Source organism: Callithrix jacchus, chromosome 7 (assembly GCF_049354715.1).
Source record: "Callithrix jacchus isolate 240 chromosome 7, calJac240_pri, whole genome shotgun sequence".
NCBI classification, from domain to species: Eukaryota; Metazoa; Chordata; class Mammalia; order Primates; family Cebidae; genus Callithrix; species Callithrix jacchus.
In genome coordinates, this window is record NC_133508.1 from 92,708,926 (window position 1) to 92,729,500 (window position 20,575).

Consider the following 20,575-nt stretch of genomic DNA (forward strand, 5'->3'; position numbering starts at 1 on the left):
TGCCCTGCATCTTAGAAAAGCAGTATTTCCTGAATTCTTGGTTTTAAACCTGAGTTTTTGAGGAATTATGATATCATAGGAGGAATTATTAGGACCCTGTCAGAAAGCAGCCTGGAGTTTATATATGTCAAAGAAGCTGATTTTGGCTTGTAAACTGAAAAAAGTAAGCATTCCTGAAAGTCAGAAAGATGAATGGATTAAAAGTAAGAAAACAGGAAAATAAATGCTGTAAAACCAAGCTCTCTTACATGTATAGAATGTTAATATTTAATGAGAAGCAAACACTTCAGTGGTTTTTACTTTCGATATTTTAATAATATGCTCGATTTAGTCATTCATTCAGAAATATTTACCAAGTTTGTACCATGTGCTGGGAAGTGCACGAGGCACTGGAGATAAAGCAAAGAACAAGATAGGGAAGGTCCCTATCTTTAAAGTTTTTGTGTTTTAGGAAAGGGAGATAGATAGCAAACAAGTAGGTAATAAATACACATGCTACTTTCAAATGATGAAAACTATTATGGAGGAAGTAGACCCTGCCTGCCCAAGAGGAATGGTGCTGTCCTCCCTATTTGGTCTGAGTCATCAGGAAGACCTCTTCCAGGGGTGATGGGTTTGCTGAAACTTGAAGTTGAAGACCAGCCAAGGGGATGTCCTGGGGGAGAGAGAAAAGCAAGTAAAAGACTTTGGCATAGGGAAGGGCTTGGAGGGATGAGGAGGGGGTCATAGGAACAGAGGCAGCAGCGGAGAGAGGGAGGAGAGAATGTGTGGAATAAGATGAGAGGGTGGGTGGGTGGATGTGGCCCAGAGTATGCTGGGCCTGCAGGCTGCAATAAGAGGTTAGAATGTGATTCAAATTGCAGTGTGATGAGGTGAAACCACTGTAGGCTTTCTTTCTTCTGTTTTTAAAAATTGAGGTATAACTCACACTCAACAAACTGCATACATTTAAATAATGCAATTTTATAAGTTTTGACGTATGTATATATACATAACACCTTTTCCACAATCAAGACTGTGGACATAGTCATCACCCTGAAAGTTTCCTCATGCTACTTCATAACCCCTTCCTCCCAGCCTCCTCTTGTTGACTCCCCACCTATCCTAGGCTGCCACTGATCTGCTTCCTGCCACTACACATTTTTTACTTTTTAAAAAACTTTCAAAATTTGTAATAGTTGTACATATTTTTGAGGTACGCATGCCGTGTTGGTACCTGCATATACAATGAGTAGTCATCAAATTAGAGTATTGGGGATATTCATCACCTCAAACATTTTTCTTTGCTTTGTGTTGAGAACATTACAATTCTTCTAGCTATTTTGAAATGTACAAATATACAATAAATTATTATTAACTATAATTTTCCTACTGTACTATTTAAAACTAGAACTTGTTTTTCTAACGATAGTTTTATACCTCTTAACCAATCTGTCTTCATTCTACCCTCCCCTCTTCCCATCTCGGCCTTGGTAACCACTATTCTTCTCTCAACCTCCATGAGATTCATCTTTTTAGTGCCCACATATGAGTGAGAACATGCAACTTTTGTCTTTCTGTGCCTGGCTTATTTCACTTAATCTAAGGACTTCCAGTTCCATCTAAGTTGCTGTAAATGACAGGTTTTCATTCTTTTTTATGGTTGAATAATATTCTGTTGTATATAAGTATCACATTTTCTTTATTCCTTCATCATTGATGGACACTTACGTTGAGTCCATATTGCGACTGTGGTAAATAGTGCTGCAGTAAACATGAAAGTGAAGATATACTAATTTCCTTTCTTTTGGATATATACCCAGCAGTGGGATTGCTGAATCATATGGTAATTTTATTTTTAGTTTTTTGAGAAATGTCTATACTGCTTTCCAAAATGGCTGTACTACCTTACATTTTCACCAACAGTGTATGAGCATTCCCCTTTCTCCACATTCTTGACAGAATTTGTTATTTTTATCTTTTTGATAATATTCATTCTCACTGGGGTGAGATGATATCTCATTGTGGTTTTGATTTGCATTTCTCTGATCAATTTCTCTGATGATCAATGATTTTGAACTTTTTAAAAAATATACCTTAATAGTAGGACCTGTTTGCCTTGTGTATGCTGTCTTTTGAGAAATATCTGTTCAGGTCTTTTGCCCATTTTTAGATCCGAATTGTTATTTTTTTTTTCTGTTGAATTGTTTGAGTTTCTTATATGTTTATATATTCTGGTTATTAATCCATTGTCAGATGGGTAGTTTGCAAATATTTTCTCCATTCTTGTAGGTTGCTTTTTCACTTTGTTGATTGTTTTCTTTGCTATGCAGAAACTTTTTAAGTTGATGTAATCCCATTTGTCCAATTTTGCTTTGGTCACCTGTGCTTTCAAGGTCTTATTCAAAAAATCTTTGTCCAGACCAATGTCCTGTAATGTTTCCCCAATGTTTTCTTTTAGTATTTCAATTTTCAGTAGTTTCGAATCCTCCATTTAAGAATTTAATCCACGTTGAGTTTATTTTTGAATATGGTGAAAGATAGAGGTCCAGTTTCATTCTTCTGCACATGAATTCTTCTGGCTTTCCCAACGTCGTTTATTAAAGATACCGTTCTTTCCTCAGTGTATGTTCTTGGCACCTTTGTCAAAAATAAGTTGGCTGTTAAATGCATGGATTTATTTCTGGGTTCTCTACTCTGTCCCACTGATCTATGTGTCTACTTTTATACTAGTACCATGCTGTTTTGGTTATAGCTTGGTAGAATATTTTGAAATCAGGTAGTGTGATGCCTCCAGCTTTGTTCTTTTTTGCTCAGGATTGCATTAGCTGTTTGGAATCTTTTGTGGTTTTATACAAAATTTAGGATCATTTTTCTATTTCTGTGAATAATGTTATTTGTATTTTAATAGGAATTGCATTGAATCTTCTTACAGATGTTTTGGGTAGTACAGATATTTTAACAGTATTATTCTTCCAATCCATGCGTATGGGATATCTTTGCTTTTTGTGTGTGTCCTCTTCAATGTCTTTTATCAGTGTCTTATGTTTTCCTTATAGAGATTTTTCACTTCTTCAGTTAAATTTGTTCCTAAGCATTTAATATTTTGTAGCTCTTATATATGGGATTGTCTTCTTGATTTCTTTATCAGATTGATCACTGTTAGCATACATAAGGACTATGGTTTTTGTGTGTTGATTTTGTATCCTGCAACTTTACTGAATTTGTTCTCAGTTCTGAGTTTTTTGGTGGAGTCTTTAGGTTTTTCTAAATATAAGATTATGTCATTTGCAAACAAGAATAATTTGACTCGTTTCTTTTCAATTTAATTTGTTTACTTTTGAAAGAACTTTACATAAAGACAATCATATACTAAGTATTTTTTAATGTCTAACTTATTTTCCCTAGCATAATTATTTGAGTTTCATCTCTGTGTGTTTTTTATTGTCAAGTAGTATTTAATTGTGTAGATATACTAAAATTTGTTTATTCATTGACCCTGTTAATTTACATTTGTTTTCGGTTTTGTTTTTTCCAGTTTCTGCCTATTGCAAATAAAGCTGCTAGGAACATTTGTATACAGATCTTTTTATGAAGTATGTTTTATTTTTTCTTGGATAAATTTGTAGGAGTGTGATGGCTGGATCATATGGTAGCTCTATGCATAACATTTAAAAAAGCCACTGAACTATTTTCCAAAATGGTTATAGCCTTTTACATTCCAACTGCCAGTGTATAAGAGTTGTAGTTTTTTCACATACTTGTTAACACTTAGTGTTGTTAACTTTGAATTCCAGTCTTTCTAATCAACATTTAGTAGTTTCTTAATTCGTATTTTCTTAATGACCATGATGTTGAATATCTTTTAATGTGCTTATTACTTATACATATTTAATATTTTCTTTTGTGCAGTGTATATTCAAATCATTTTCCAATTGTTAAAATTAGGCTTTTTGTTTTCTTAATATTGAATTTTGAGAGTTCTTTATATATTCCAGCTACAGTCCTTATCAGGTTTGTGCTTTGTGAATATTTTCCCTCAGACGGGTAGCTTGTCTTTTCATTCTTTTAAGTGTGTCTTTATCAATTTATTCTTTTTTTTCTTTTATGGATAATAATTGTTGTATCTTATGTAGGAAATTTTTGCTTGATACAAGGCTACCCAGATTTTTCCTCATTTTGGTTTTCTAAAAGTTTTATGGTTTAGATTTTTACATTAGGTTTTCATCTAAACTTTTTGAGTACATTTTTCTATAAGGAATGAGGTAAAAACAAAAGTTACTGTTTTTGCATATGAATATCTAATTGTTTCAGCACCATTTTTAAAAAAGACTGTCTTTCTCCATTCAGTTGCCATTTATTCTTTGTCAAAAATCAGTTGTCTATATAACATAGGTCTATTTCAGGATTCTCTGTTTCATTCTCTATTTGATTAGTTGTCTAATCAACAGTGTCACACTGTCTTGATGACTAGTTTTGTAAGGAAATCAGGTAGTGATAGTGTTACAACTTTCTTCTTTATCAAAATTGTTTTGATAATGCCAGATACTTTCCATTTTCAAATAAATTTTAGAAAGTCTATCAATTTCTCAAAAAATACATGCTGGAATTTTGGTTGGGATTGAGTTGAATCAGTAGGTTAAGGGGGAGTGTTGTTGTCCTCACAATATCGAGTCTTCTAAATGCTGAACAAGACATATGCAGCTTTTCATTTATTTAGGTCTTCTGTAACTTCTCTCTGCAATATTTTCTAGTTTTTAGTGTGTAGCTTCTTCATATCTGCTGTCAGACTTTTCTCTAATTATTTAATGTTTTTAAAGCTATTGAAAACTATTTTAGAAAACTTTCTGATTATTCATTGCTAGTATATATAAATAAAATTGATTATTTGGGATATTGATAATGTATTCTTCAACCTTGCTAAACTTACTAGTTCTAGTGCATTTTCGTAGAGTATATTGAATTTTCTCATGGATGGTTATGTTATCTGTGAACAAGGAGGGTTTAGTTTCACAGTTTGTAAGCTGGAAAACTTATATTTTATGTTCTTGCTTGATTACACTTGCTGGAATCTCCAGTACAAGGTTGAATAGGTGGTGTGAATAGATGTCATTGTCTTATTCCTGATTTTAGGAAGTAAAGTAGTCTTTTATGATTAAGTATAATTTTATCTGTAGGTTTTTCATAGACGACCTCTATCAGATTGAGGAATTTCCATTCTTTTCCTTGTTTGCAGAGAATTTTTATCAGAGATCGATTTTGGATTATGTCAATTTTGTTTTACATTCGAAATGGTTTGGCTCTGTGTCACCACCCAAATCTTACCTTGAATTGTAATAATCACCACATGTCAAGGGCGGGAGATAATTGAATCATGAGGGCAGTTTCCTTCATGCTGTTCTCATGATAGTGAGTTCTCATGAGATCTGATAGTGTTATAAGGGGCTTTCCATTTTGCTTGGCACTCCTTTCCCTTCCTGCCACTGTGGGAAGTAGGACATGTTTCATTCCCTTTCTACCATGATTGTGAGTTTCCTGAGGCCTCTCTAGCCCTATGGAACTGTGAGTCAATTAAACCTCTTTTCTTTATAAATTACACATTTTCAGATATGCCTTTATTAGAAGCATGAGGAGCAACTAATACAACATCTTTTGAGAAATTTTAGTTTGCTCAGATAGTGAATTACACTGATTTTTTTGAATGCTAAAACAATCTTGCATTCTGGAAATTAACCCTACTTGGTCATGATGCATTGACCTTTTTCTATATTGTTTAACTGATTTTGCTAAAATTTTGCATCTATGTTTGTGAGACCATTTACATTTAAAGTGATTCTTAATATGCTTTGGTTTCAGCCTGTCATCCTGCTGTGTGTTTCCTATTTGTTCCATCTGTTCTTAATTTTCTTTTCCCTTTCTTCTGACTTCTTTTCAATTTTTTTTTTTATGATTCCATTTTATCTCCTTTTCGGCTTCTTTGCTACAGTTCTGTTTTGTTATTTTAATGGTTGCTTTATAATTTATAGTATACAGAGCAGTTTGCCGTTCTCCTTGTGGAACTTAGAACAGGAGTGAAGAAAGGTAGTTTTGATCTTCTGCCTAGGCTCCACAATCTTTCCTAGTGGGCCCGAAGCTCAGGGATACCTTGGGTTCCAGTAATTCACTGGGTATGGTGTGCTGAGTGTCATTTTTGATATTCAGTGGGGCAGTTTATTCTGTTTTTTAAAACTATAGTCAGTTTCTCTTCAATTATCGTGCAAGAAGATGTGGGAGAAGCCACAAATCAAGAGGCACCTTTTGGAAATCTACCAGGAAGGCTGATAGAGCAACTTGGAAATACAAGGGCTAACATCAGGAAAGGGTTCCAGAAAGCCTGGCTTAGACCCTTGCAGATGCTGAGGGATGACTGTAAATGGAATTATCTAATATATGTATGTCTTTTGTGTCTGATGAGCTCATTTTTTTTAATGTGACTTAAGATTTATGCTTCTTGTATGCAATTATAAGAACACATTAAAAAGATAATGAAAAAAATATGTAGATGAAAAATAGAGGAAAGGAGGTAATTTTAAATTTTAATGATCTTATTTTTAACTGAAAGGACATCCATGAGAAGTGAAAAAAGGAGTTAAAAATCAAGTAAAGATAAAAGGCTAAGAGTTGAAACACAATAATGAAATAGCCTGGAAGAGAGTAAAAATAAGATAAAAGACTAGACAATGAAGGACACCAGAATATGCCACCTTGAACTCTACCTCTTTGACATATAGACTGTTTTGACCTAAAGGCAATCGAGAATCAGAAGAAGGAAGAGCTCTTTACCTCCTTTTAACTGCTTACAGTATACATTTCCCCTTTTTGCAAAGGAAACACACATTTGTAAAGGAAATTTACATTTGCAAGTATATCTTCTCCCAGGAAGAAATCTTCTCCTTGGGACAGCTCTTAAAACATCAAAGCCTCTTACTCGCATAACAAAACAGCCCATGTGTGTCACACAATCCCCCCTCACCTTCCCATAACTTACCTCCTGTTTCCAGAAGCCAAAACCCCACTTTTCTGCTCCCAGAAGCCCAATCCTGCCTTTGCTTTGTTTAGACTAAGATGGTATACAAACCTTAATCATCTGGTCACTTCTTTAAGTTTTCATTTCTTTGTCAACTCCGCTGCATATGTATATAATTAAATACGTTTTATCCCCGTTTCTTATTAATTTGATTCAAGTGTCCAGCCAGTAAAACAGGAGTATAAAGAAAGGTTTTCCTTCCTTACAAAATCAATGGATACAAATATGAAAATAAAAGACATAAAAAATGACTGTAGACTATAACAGATGAGGTGAGAAAGTTAGCATGTAAGAAGATTTTTTTAAAAGTATGAATAAGAATTAAAAAGCTAAAAGTATAAGGGTGAAAATTTAAATAAAATGTACATAGCCATAGTTAATCATATAAAATGTTTTTTTAAATAATAAAAGATTAAAAAATATGAGAGAGTGGGGAGAAAGATTAAAACAAAGTATGTGAGCTTGAACAATTCCCAGAGAGGCAGAGTGCCTGTCTGAGCAGCAGAGACTCTGGGGGGCAGAAGTGAACATGGTGGACTTAACTCTTTCACCTTCTGCCTGCCCGTAGGCATCACTTCTCTCAAACGGTTGGCAGGGACAATGACTTTGTGTGACGTGTTAAACTGTGATCACCATAGTCTTAACATTCCTCCCAGGTACAGGGACAACTCAATGAGTTGCCTGGCTAATCAACACTTAAAAGCCCTCAGCACCTTGGTGGTACAAGGTGGGTATTTGCTAAGTGTTCTAAAGGATTAGGTGCTGGGTGGAAAGGAGCAAAAGGAGACCTAACATAATGTCCACGCCCAACCCCACCTCCCAGGAAATTGCCCTCAGCTTGGTGGAATGCCCACCATGGTGGAATGATGGTGATGATAACAGAAATCACAAATATATATTTGTCCCTAAAATGTGTCTAGCACTGCACTAGGCATTTTCCAACAGATGGCCTCATTTTTAGAGCTCTCAACAATCTTGCAAATGCTGCATTCCATAGATTCTAAGACTCCATGTTTCCACATGTTAGCATCTCTAAGATCAGTTAGAATCTTACAGTCTATGTGATGAGAGCCTTATATTGTGATTTAATAGTCAAGTGTTTTGTTTCTCTTTTGCTAAGTGTACATAAAACAATAGTGAATCTTACACTGGATGGTGTGTTAGATTTGATGAAATACAGTAGGTGTGATTTCTCATGCTTTCCGGATGAGAAAACAGATACTCTGAGAGGTCAAACAAGCTGTCTGACATCACATGCTGGTAAGTGCCTGGTGTGACATACATACTCCAAAACTTGTTCTTTTTCTCTCCTGGAAACCCAAGTGCTAAAAAGTACCTGATCTGCATTGGGGAGGCCGAACCCCAGAATGTGAGAGCTGAAAAGCTCCCAGGAGTCAAGCTTGTGCTCTGTACCAGTACAGAGATCACCCTGGACTCAAGGTGTGGCTCTCCCCTCCTCCCCGTTCACTGTACCACACTGTCTCTGTCACAAGACTTTGTTTCTGCTTTTTCTCTTTCCTATGTTCCTCTCCCTGCCTTTTTTTGACACCCTTTGGTGTTTTGGATGTTTGTTATTTTTTGCTTTTCTCTTACCAGCTGCTGGTTTCACCAAAGAGACACAACCAGGATGAAAATATCAGGCTCCCATATTCTTTTTCTTTTGTTCTTTTCCAGTTATGTGACAGCTGGCTGGCTACCTCTGGAAATGTATTATGGCCTCTGAGATTTGGTGAATTGGAGAAGTATGAGCAGACACATACATCTATTGCCTTACCAGGCCAGGAGAAATAATATTATCTCCTTGTGGGAACAGTTTATTCTCAGAGTGCTTTGATTTAAGCTTATAAGGAGAAATGCCCAGTTATGCAGTAATTTCCCAGAATACTCTGCTTTAGCTGCCTGGCAGTCCTTTGTGCTAAATGATGATGGCCCACATGTGGAGAAGCCTGGTGGGGGTCTCCCTGGATGCCTTGACTTTCTGGATTCAATTAAAGTGTCTTATCATTCTCTCACAGGTGCTTGGAAATGTAATGAACTTGCAGAGAGCAAATGAATATGTAGAGCTGAAAGGGATCCTTGATCTAAGCCCTTTATTCTGTAGATAAGGAAAGGGAGCCCCAGAGAGGTAAAGTGGCTTGCTAAAGTCACCCAGCAGATTATGGCCAGGATTATAATCTAGGTCACTGACTTTAAAGTCATCCAAGTGTTTTCCTTCAAAAGAGCTATAGAGAATGTAAGGTAATGTTTGATGTGACTCTTTCTCATAAATCCCTCTTGAGCCTGAGCAAGCCACTTGTTTGCACTATGTATCAGCTTTCTAACTCATCTCTTTGCTTCCAGCTCTCCCCAGAATAATAAACATCTTTATTAGTGTGAGATTCATCTTCTTGGTTGAGCTTCTAATCACTTCCTTTCCCTCTTCAAAATGCTGGGAGGCCCACGAAGAATAAAACCCAACTTTCTTGGCATTGAAGCATCATTTGGTCTGGACCACTTCACAGTATTTCCTTAGTGTCCTCACTCAGCCTAAACTGCTTGCTGTTTGCTTTTCAAGCCTTGAAGCCTTTGCTCATGTTGTTCTGTCTACTGAAACATACTTCTCCATAATTCCATCACTCCTTTAAGCCCTGGCTTTTTGTCAGGGAGGACCATTGGGGCAGATCCTGGGAGAAGGGGACACGATAGACTCTGTCAATTTCCTATTGGCAGACTTCTCTGCCCACTGAGTTACGCAGGCAAGTGGTCACCACGAGGTAGTCCACTGCAGGGCATTCAATGGAAAGATAGGAAAACAGTTTGGGGACAGTCTGGTAGCAGATGGTAGGTAGGCAGTGGGCATAAAAGCCAGCCATTTGACAGAAGGTTTCAGAACTCCAGCTTTTGGGATGGGGCACTGTGGTGCCAGGTTCTGGGGGCACAGAAGCAAACCACACAAATGTGGCCTTACCTGCAAGCAGCTTATAGTTTGGTGGGTAGGACAAATGTTAAAATAGGTGATTTCATCAAATACTCAAAACCTTATAATTTTCTTTTCTTTTTTTTTTTTTTGAGACGGAGTTTTGCTCTTGTTACCCAGGCTGGAGTACAATGGCGCGATCTCGACTCACCGCAACCTCCGCCTCCTGGGTTCAGGCAATTCTCCTCCCTCAGCCTCCCAAGTAGCTGGGATTACAGGCACGTGCCACCATGCCCAGCAATTTTTTGTATCTTTAGTAGAGACAGGGTTTCACCATTTTGACCAGGATGGTCTCGATCTCTTGACCTCATGATCCACCCGCCTCGGCCTTCCAAAGTGCTGGGATTACAGGCTTGAGCCACCGTGCCCGGCCATAATTTTCATTTTACGAATAAGAAAACTGAGTCTCAGAAAGGTTGAAAAATTTCCCAAGGCTGCCTAGCTCATCAATTTTAGAGACAATTCCAAAGCTATGCTCCCTTCAGACATAATTTTGTTTCTGGGGGAACAAGGAATCAGAGATGATGACATGGGCCTGGAGTAAATACTGTTATTGTTCATAATAGGAACTGTTCATCATGAGAGAACAAGGTTTACAAATGCTAGTTCATTTTAAATTTCACAATAACTCTGCAGTAAGAATTAGCCTTTTTGTTTTATAGATGCAGAAGGCAAAGATTAGTAAAGACAAATAATTTATCTAAAGTCACTTACCTACAGTGGAGAAAGGTGTTCAACCTAGATCTGTCTATCAAATCTATGTTCTTTCCAGTGGACTAGACTGCCTCTTTACCACCAGTTACCTAAAAGCTGTTAAGAGTCTCTTTTGCTTTTCTTCTTAAAGGGAAGGAGGGAGGAGAGGAAGTACATGTTGACAATAAAAATAAAGAGATTAGAAAGAGTTTAAGTGTAAAAATATCATGTCCACCTAAATCAGATTTAGGAAGTCCACCACAAAGCTTGGTGGGAAATTCTGCCTCCCACTCATGGGAACTATCACTTTAAGGCCTGTAGTGCTAATGGATTTGCAGAATGGGGAGCTTTGAACCACAGTCTTCACTTATTTATTATCTTCATTTATTATCCAAGCTTTCTCTTTCCTGCCTGGTCATCCATGTTGGTGGAAAATACTTAGAGTCATGTTTAGGATTAACAAATGAACAGAGATGCCTTTAAATACTTCCCTTCTAGAGGCCAACGTGAAGAACATCAAAGAGGCCCAACATGTTCCAGGTCTGTTCCTTATTGCTGGCCATATCCAGGGGACTACCTTGACATTGGCACTGCACACTCATGACAGGGTGGAGTACCTTGTTCAAAGGGGCCCCATCTCATGCATTTATCTTGGCTTTTCCTTGACAACACTTAATTAGATTCTCTTCTGTGGCCATTTCAACTTTGAATGGAGATGTAATCTCTTGGGTTTTTTTTATTAGTCTAATAATTCCATTCTCCTCCCACTCCAGAAAAGCATCTTTCCATAAGGCTGAGGACAATTGAACATTTTTATTGTTTTGTGCATGGTCTAATGAGAATCTTCTATGGATATATTATCCATTCTCATGCTGTTATAAGGACATACATGAGACTGGGTAATTTACAAAGGAACAAAGTTTAATGCTGCAGGGCTTAAGAGGCCTCAGGAAACTTACAATTATGGCAGAAGGGGAAGCAAACACATTCTTCTTCACATGGTGGAATGAAGGAGAAGAATGAGAGCTGAACAAAGGAGGAACCCCTTCAAAGCCCATCAGATCTTGTGAGAACTCACTATCGCAAGATTAGCATGGGGGAAATTGCCCCCATGATTCAGGTACCTTCCACCAGTTCCCTCCCACCACACATGAGAATTATGGGAACTGCAATTCAAGATGAGACTTGTGTGGGGACATAGCCAAACCATATCATTCCACCCCGGCCTCCCCCAGATCTCATGTCCTCACATTTCAAAACACAATCATGCCTTTCCAACAGTTTCCCAAACTCTTAGCTCTTTCTGGCATTAACCCCAAAACCCAAGTCCAAAGTCTCATCTGAGACAAGGCAAATCCCTTTGGCCTATGAGTCTGTAAAATCAAAAGCAAGTTATTTACTTCTTATATACAGTGGAGGTACATCATTGGATAAATGGATCTGTTCCAAAAAGGAGAAATTAGCCAAAACAAAGGGGTTACAGGCCCCATGCAAGTCCAAAATCTAGTGAGGCAGTCAAATGTTAAAGCTCCCAAATGACCTCCTTTGACTCCATGTCTCACATCCTGGTCATGCTATTGCAAGAGGTAGGTTCCCATGGCTTTGGGAAGCTCGATCTTTGTGGCTTTGCAGGGTATATACCCCCTCCCGACTGCTTTCATGGGCTGGCATTGAGTGTCTGTGGCTTTTCCAGGTACACGGTGCAAACTGTCAGAGGTTCTACCATTCTGGGATCTGGAGAACAGTGGCCCTCTTCTCACAGCTCCTTTAGGTAGTGCCCCAGTGGGGACTCTGTATGAGGGCTTTGGATCCACATTTCCCTTTTGCCCTGCCCTAGTATGGTCTCCATGAGGGTGCCATCCCTGCAGACTTCTGCCTAGACAACCAGGTGTTTCCATATATCTTCTGAAATCTAGGTGGAGCTCCCAAATCTCAATTCTTGACTTCTCTACATTTGCAGGACCAACACCTTTTGGAAGCTTCCAGGGCTGGAGTCTTACACCCTCTGAAGCAACAGTCTGAGCTGTACCTTGGCCTCTTTTAGCCATGCCTGGAACGGCTAGGATGCAGGGCACCAAATCCTGAGGCTGCACACAGGAAGGGGGTTCTGGACTTAGCCCATGAAACCAGTTTACCCTCCTAGGCCTTTGGGCCTGTGATGAAAGGGGTTGTGTGAAGTTCTCTGACATGCCCTGGAGACATTTTTTCCATTGTCTTGGTGATTAACATTTGGCTCCTTATTACTTATACAAATTTCTGCAGTGGCTTGAATTTCTCCCTAGAAAATGGATTTTCTTTTCTATCACAGCACTAGGCTGCAAACTTCAAACTTTTATGCTCTGCTTTCTCTTGAATGCTTTGCCACTTAGAAATTTCTTCTGCCGGATCCCCTAAATTATCACTTTCAAGTTCAAAGTTCTACACATCTCTAGGGCAGGGGCAAAATGCCACCAGTCTCTTTGCATAGCAAGAGTGACCTTTACGGCAGTTCTCTACAAGTTCCTCATCTCCATATGAGACCACCTCAACTTGGACTTCATTGTCCATGTTACTATCAACGTTTTGGTCAAAGCCGCAAGAAGTCTCTAGGAAATTCAATACTTTCCCACATCTTCCTATCTTCTGAGCCCACAAAGTCTCTAGAAAGTTCCAACTTTCCCACATTTTTCGATCTTCTTCTGAGTTCTCCAAATGGTTCCACATCTGCCTGTTACACAGTTCCAAAGTTGTTTCCACATTTTTGGATATCTTTGTAGTAACACCCCATCTCTGTGGTATCAATTTACTGCATTAGTCCATTCTCATGCAGCTATAAAGACATATCCATGACTGAGTAATTTATAAAGGAAGGAAGTTTAATTGACTCACAGCTCTGCAGGGTTGGGGAAGCCTCAGAAAAATTACTATCATAGTAGAGGGGGAGGCAAACACGTCCTTCTTCTCATGATGGCAGAATGAGAACAGAATGAGAAGAAGAATGAAAGCTGAGTGAAGAGGGAAGCACCTTATAAGACCATCAGATCTTGTGCGAACTTACTCACTATCATGAGAATAGCATGGGGGAAACCGCCCTCATGATTCAATTACCTCCCACCAGGTCCCTTTCACCACACATGGGAATTATGGGAACTATAATTTGAGATAAGATTTGGGTGGGGACATAGCCAAACCATATCAATGGGAGTACAACATTTCTGAACCCAAAATTCTCAGAACTGCTTTGTACCCACTCAGGTAAAGATCAATGGTCTAGGGGGCCAGGAAAGCAAGCACTGGATACTAAGCATTATTAGTATAATTTTCTATGTTCTTGTCATAACTATTTTATGTAGCAGGAAATTAAGGCTCAATGAGTTGCTGAAGGTCACACAGTTAGCAAATATTAGCACTGGGATCCAAACCCAGGCCTTTTTAATTACAAAGCCCAGGGGGAATAGCTATAGCATATCCTCTGATTTTCTAAGAGATATTGTGAAGTGGCCACCATGAAGGTCCTAATCAGTGGGACCTTGGGTAAGCCAATGTGCTATCTTGAGACCCTCAATATTTTGCCTTTATTTTGCAGGCAAGAAAAGAAACCCAGTGTTCCTATAATTCTAAACATTTCATCGTTTGAGCATTGTTTCTAAAGCCCCTCATTCTCATCATCCAGAACTAAAGCAAAAGAGGTTCACATTCAAATCTTGCCTCATATGTAAATCTTTTATTTGTCTATTTAGTTTTTGCCTTAAGAAGAAAGGAAACCTGACTTTAAGTGGAAGCTTGACTCTACTGGGGAATTTTTGTCATTCCTGAAACTTTTTAAAGAAAGGAATGACTTAGTTTTCCCTTTACCACAAATGTCCTCTTTGTCAAAATAAAATGAATTCTTCTGTGACTATTCCACCAAGCCTTTCCAGTCTTCTCAACCAGTGCCCAGGACTTTCTGTATTTATTCGATAAACAGTTCCTGACAGCCTGCTCTGTGCCTGTAGGGGTGTGTGTATGTGTGTGTGTGTGTGTGTGTGTGTGCATGCACTTGCTTCCTTAAGATGGTTAAGTGAACACCCTGGCAGGAGAGACAGATGCATCTAAAACTGAAAGAGCTAAACGTTATAACAGAGGCAAAGTTTTACTTCTTGCTACTTTGGGTCCAAGAAGGGGGGACGTTATGGGAGTCAGCACATCTGAATCAGATAAGAGGGTGGTGTTCATATGTCACTTGACTACTGACCAGGGGTTCAGGGATAAGACCTGGCCCTAGCAGGGTTATCATCAAAAGTAGGAAGGACCCTGGATCAGGTCACCAGGTCCCCAACCTTGGGTTGGGGATCAGGGGTGAACTCTGACCTGGTTCAGAACTGGGAAGCTGGGCAGGGCCACAGATCTTAACACAGGAAGAGTGACCCAGGCAGAACCCTGAACCTACAACCGCCCCATTTCTGTTCTTGCTCCTCTGTGAACAAGCCTCTGTGTGGCAGTCGAAGCAACCTTTAACACAGAAACCAACCATGTTATTCCCCTGTTCAAGATCCTCCCAGGGGCTTCTCATCACTCTCAGAATAAATTCCAGTCCGTATTATGGCTCTTTAGGACCTGCCCGAGGTCGTTTGCTATCCTTTTTTCTCACTTTTACCTGGTCCACCTGGCTTGGTTTCTGTTCTTTGACTGTATCAAGTTTTTTTTTTTTTGCCTTAGAGCCTTTGTACTTGCTGTTTTCTGTAGGACAAATACCCTTGTATCTGCTTATTTATGGCTGCCTTCTTTTAAGTCATGTCTCATTTCAAATGAGGGGTCATCTCCTCAGAGACAGCTTCTCTCTGATTACACTGAATAATATAGCAACCATGTCCTTCCACAACCCCCTCTAATTTCCATGTTCTATTTTTTCCCCATTTTACTTATATCTTTACTTGATGTTTGTTTGCTTACTTGTTTATTATTTATCCTCCCCTGCCACCAATAAAATGTAAGCATCCTGAGAGCAGAGACTTGTTTAGTCTCTTATTTCCAGCAGGTGAAACATTGTGTGGCACTTAGTAGAGAGTCAATAAATGCCTTGAAATGATGCTTTAAAACTTCTTACCTCCATGCTCCAGGGCATGGTCTTCATTCCAGAGAGTCTTTATGAGCACATCTCCTAGGAGGTGATCAGGGTCGGGAAGTGTGTGGTAATAGAGTAGTGTAGATACAGCACATTGGGTGTAATCACATTATAAAAAATCCAGAATATGTATTGACCAGCAAAGAATGAGGAGTTTTAATGCCTCCTAATACCTAATAAGTCTCAATTGTTTAACATATAAGAGGACATTGTAGATAAACCCTAGACCAGGAAAGGAGTGGCCTGAGGGTCTAATTTTCTCCTGGAATCCAAGTGAAGAAGAGTGTTTATGAATTCCAAGCAGCGGTGGATTTACTCTGAGACTAATGACACTTAAGCTTTAGGTTTCTCACTTGTATAGGTGCCTTCCAAGGCTCTCAGAAGGGGGCCAGCAATGCCTTTGCATAGTCATGTAAATGTGTGTGTACAATGTTCAAAAGTAAGGCATTAATTACTTAAATTAGCTCAGGCCACTGCCTCTCTACTCCAGCTTCTAATATGGCACACTTCCCCTTGTATGTGCTGGCACTGGAATTCTGTGGGCATTGCTGGAATTTGGTGAGGTGAAGTTGCGCTGGGGATGCATTTGGTTTGAGTTTTGTGAGATTTATTGATGGGAATCACTCTCTTCCAGCCATAGTTAAGTTGTGATAGGCATCCTGTGGTAGAAAGTCTTCCAGAACCATTTCTACCACCCACTGTGCTCTGGCAAAGCCAGAGGTGGGATCCCAATATGAACGTGTCTGCTACTCTGTGGCAGCAGGAATACATGAATAGAGGAGGAGAAGCAAAAAGGGATCAGTAGCTAGTTTGTAGAAAATGCCTATAATGATCAGATGTTTAAAATTCTAAGTGATGGATTTGGTTCTTTTTGGCATCTAGCCAAAATAGAAGTTCCTGTCTGCAAAAAGTATACTCAACAAAGTAGTATGCACAATTAAAAGTGCCTTTGCTGCAACACAAACATTTATGGTGCTTTTATCATTCATGATGCTTTCATCTGCATAAATTGTTGTGTAGTCCACAGGGGATGTAGAGAGCAGTTAGACACAGTCCTGGCCTCATGGAGCTTATGCTCAGGCAGAGATATGGCATGGATAAAAAGATGGCTGCTTCGCAAGGGAGAAGCAGCAGAGAAGGGACCCAGTCTACGTTTCCCACAGAGATTGCTGTAGTGGGGTGGGTAAGAGGGCATGAGTGATTTGAGACTGAGCTGGCAGCAAACTGGAGAAAGGCCTGAGTGCAGCAGGAAGGGGAGAGAGGGAGGGAGGGAGGAGATGGACTTAAACCATTTTCCATGAGGATAAAACTTGGGGGAGAGTGGAAAGTGTTTCAAGGTAATTTTTCCAAAGAATTTCTGGATGAGGTGCTGTTCAATGTCTGGTGTCATGCTTTTGACAAAACCAACAGTGAAACTCTCCATTGTTACCTAAAGCCTTCAGAGTGGGACTAATGTTCCTCTGATGTGGCATCTTATAGATTCATGGTCATGAGACCTTCTGGCTTTATGCGGGTTACTCATGGGCACAGGTATTCATAGTAGAAGGTGGGATGTGAGCTGGGCAGGAGGCAAGCTGCAAACAAAGCAGTTGAGGCCAGAAAAGATGAAGGCACATTTTGTTTGGGAGCTACTATTTGCTCCTCTAGGATTCTTCACATTCTAATGTAACTACAATCAAAAGGCAATTTATTGCAAAGTAAGTGATATAGTTTGGCTCTGTGTCCCCACTCAAATCTCATCTTGAATTGTAGCTCCCATAATTCCCATGTGTTGTAGAAGGGACCTGGTGGGAGATAATTGAATTATGGGGGCAGTTTCCCCCATACTGTTCTAATGGTAGTGAATAAGTCTCACAAGATGTGGTGGTTTTATAAGGGGAAACCCCTTTTGTTTGGCTCTCATTTCCTCTTGCCTGCTGCCATGTAAGACATGCCTTTCACCTTCCACCACCATTGTGAGGCCTTCCAGCCATGTAGAACTGTGAATCCATTAAACTTCTTTTTCTTTATAAATTACCTGGTCCTGGGTATGTCTTTATCAGCAGTATGAGAATAGACTAATACAGTAAGCAGTTTTCTTTTTAGGGTGATTGTAACTATTTATGCTAACATTGGCTTCCCACTTCACTTCCCTGGCAAAGCAGGAAACAGCTAGAGCCCACTGGCTTTAGAACATGCTCATAGAATTTTTTCAGTCTCATCAAAACTTTACAGAAATTCTAAATAAGTTTCTCTTTACATTCAGGTGTAACCTCTGAGAGCTCCCTGCAAACTTTTCCTTTTCCTTAATTATGCTTTCTATATTCAGAGTGCATTTGCCAGGGGTTCTGAACATATCCTTAGTTGCTAATGTGGTGTATTATTTCTAAGACTTGTATTTTATAAAGTACATCATAAAATTCTATCTCAGGGCCCAGGTGGTTTTGAGAATATTTCAAATGTTCTACTTATTCATAAACAAAGGGAGATAGTCCTAAAAGTAAATCCCTACATATTGGCCAAATCCCTGATGTACAGTTGGACTACATTGTAAAAGACTCTTAAATGGTTATGGCCAGTGTCAGTGGATTGAATCATCTCCCTACACAGATGATGTCTTTGGGATTGGGGCTGTTCCCAAACCCAGATAACTTTAGACTGCAAACTTGGGCACCTGGGGAATTGGCTGTAGCCACCTGCTTTTTTGGAAACTCATGAGGAAAAGGCATCTGTCAATTGTGTTCCCTTGGTACTAGCCCCAAATACTTCTAAAAACAACATTCAATTGATGTCAGAGTTGGGAAGTAATTGCATCCCAAGTCTCACTTATGACCAACAGTCAGTTTTTGGGTTTTTCATTTTGTTTCTCTTTTGTCTTTCCCAGGAAGCATATTCTCTTCTAGCCATGGCTCTAAGTCTACAAAACTTACATCTTTAACCTTAGCATGAACTTGCTGAACTCTAGTTGCTTTCACACAGGGAAGAGAGTTTAGACCCATCTCTGCCTTTTCATGGTTTTGTGAACCCAGATGGGTCACTTTCCTCTCTGTCTTGATTTTTCCCAAATGTAGAGTGGAGGTGGAAAAATTCCAAATTCTCCACATTCTGCTGGGGAGAAGGTTTTGCTTTCTTTCAGAGAACCAGTGATTCTGATCATCTACAATGTTTTACCTCTTATGCTAGGTGTCACTGACAATTTTAGCAGTGTAGTATGGTTCCAAATATCTTCTTTCTTCTATATCAGCCAAACTAGATATGATGGGTAATTTCATGTGTCACCTTGACTGGGCTAAGGGGTGCCAGATATCTGGTGAAAACATTATTTCTGAGTGTATCTGTGAAGGTGTTCCTGGAAGAGATTAGCATCTGAACAGGTAGACTGAGTGAAGAAGATCCACCCTCACCAATGAGGGTAGGTGTCATCTAATCTGTAGACGGCCAGAATAGAATAAAAGGGCAGAGGAAGGGTGAATTTTCTCTCTTTGCTCGGGCTGGCACATCTTCTCCTGCCCTCAGATATCAGTAGTCCTGGTTCTTGTGTCTTTGGCTTCAGACTGGGAGTTACATCATCAGCTCTCCTGGTTTTCAGGACTTTAGACTTAGACTGAATTACATCACTAGCATTCCTGGTTCTTCAGCTTGCAGACAGTATATTATAGAACTTCTTGGCTTCCATAATTGTATGAGGCAATTTCAATAATATATCTCATCTATGTGTCTCTACATACTCTGTTGGTTCTGTTTCTTTAGAGAATGCTGACTAATATACTAGATAATTAAAGGGCCTCTATGGAGTAACTGCACCAAATAGCTCCAACAGAGTAATCACATTATATTCCACATATAAATGGCATCCCAGAGTTGTGCAACCTGGTAGGTAGGAAGGGATGTGGTGGGAATCACCATTTCTGCATTTTGCCATTCTTTGATGAAGATAGGATTCTCTGTAATTTCTGCCTCCAGGGATGTGAAAGAGCTTTTCATACACATTTTGCTGGGGAAGAGGGACTGCAGGGGCCTTCACTGGCCTTTCCTGTTTGCTTCCTTCTTCACATATTAGGAAGCTAGTGTGTGGAAGCCAGTGTGAGTGCCTGATAATATGTTTCTGGCACTATATTCAGAATTTCCAGGATAGATTTGATGTTTCCACTGAGCTTACAATGAAACAAAGTTGAATTAAAATTTCATTTATTACTAGACCTCTATAAACCCTCACTCTGCCTTCTGGACTGCAGTAGGTTCTAGGTCCTAGGATTTAGTGTTTAATTAAGGCCAGTGCCTAGTAATTCCTCCCAGATCTTTTTATCCTGTTAAAAAGACACTAATATTCCACAGTATGGAGAATTACCCATGAATAGGAAAAGGAGTTGAATATTGAACAGGAGAAAAACAAAACCCAAAATAGGACCACAATGACATTTTTTATTCATTCAGCAATCATTTATTGAGTACTCGCTGTGTTATATTCTAGGCTGTAGTTTTCAACCACAGTTATCCTAGTATTGCTTAGAGGTACATTACAGCATTCTGCAGATAATGAAATGTTTCCTGCCAACCCATGAAAGTTAAATAGCCTGAGTAGTGTCCCATTACTTTTATCATGCCAAGTGCAATCACCCTGATATGGTTGAGCTGTGTCCCCACCCAAGTCTCACTTTGAATTGTAGTTCCCATAATCCCCACGTGTTGTGGGGGGGACCCAGTGGGAGACAATTGAATCAGGGGGTGGTTACCTCCATGCTGTTCTTGTGATGGTGAGTTAAGATCTAATGGTTTTATAAGGGGCTTCTTTATCCCTGTTTTTCCTTGCCCTTCTCCT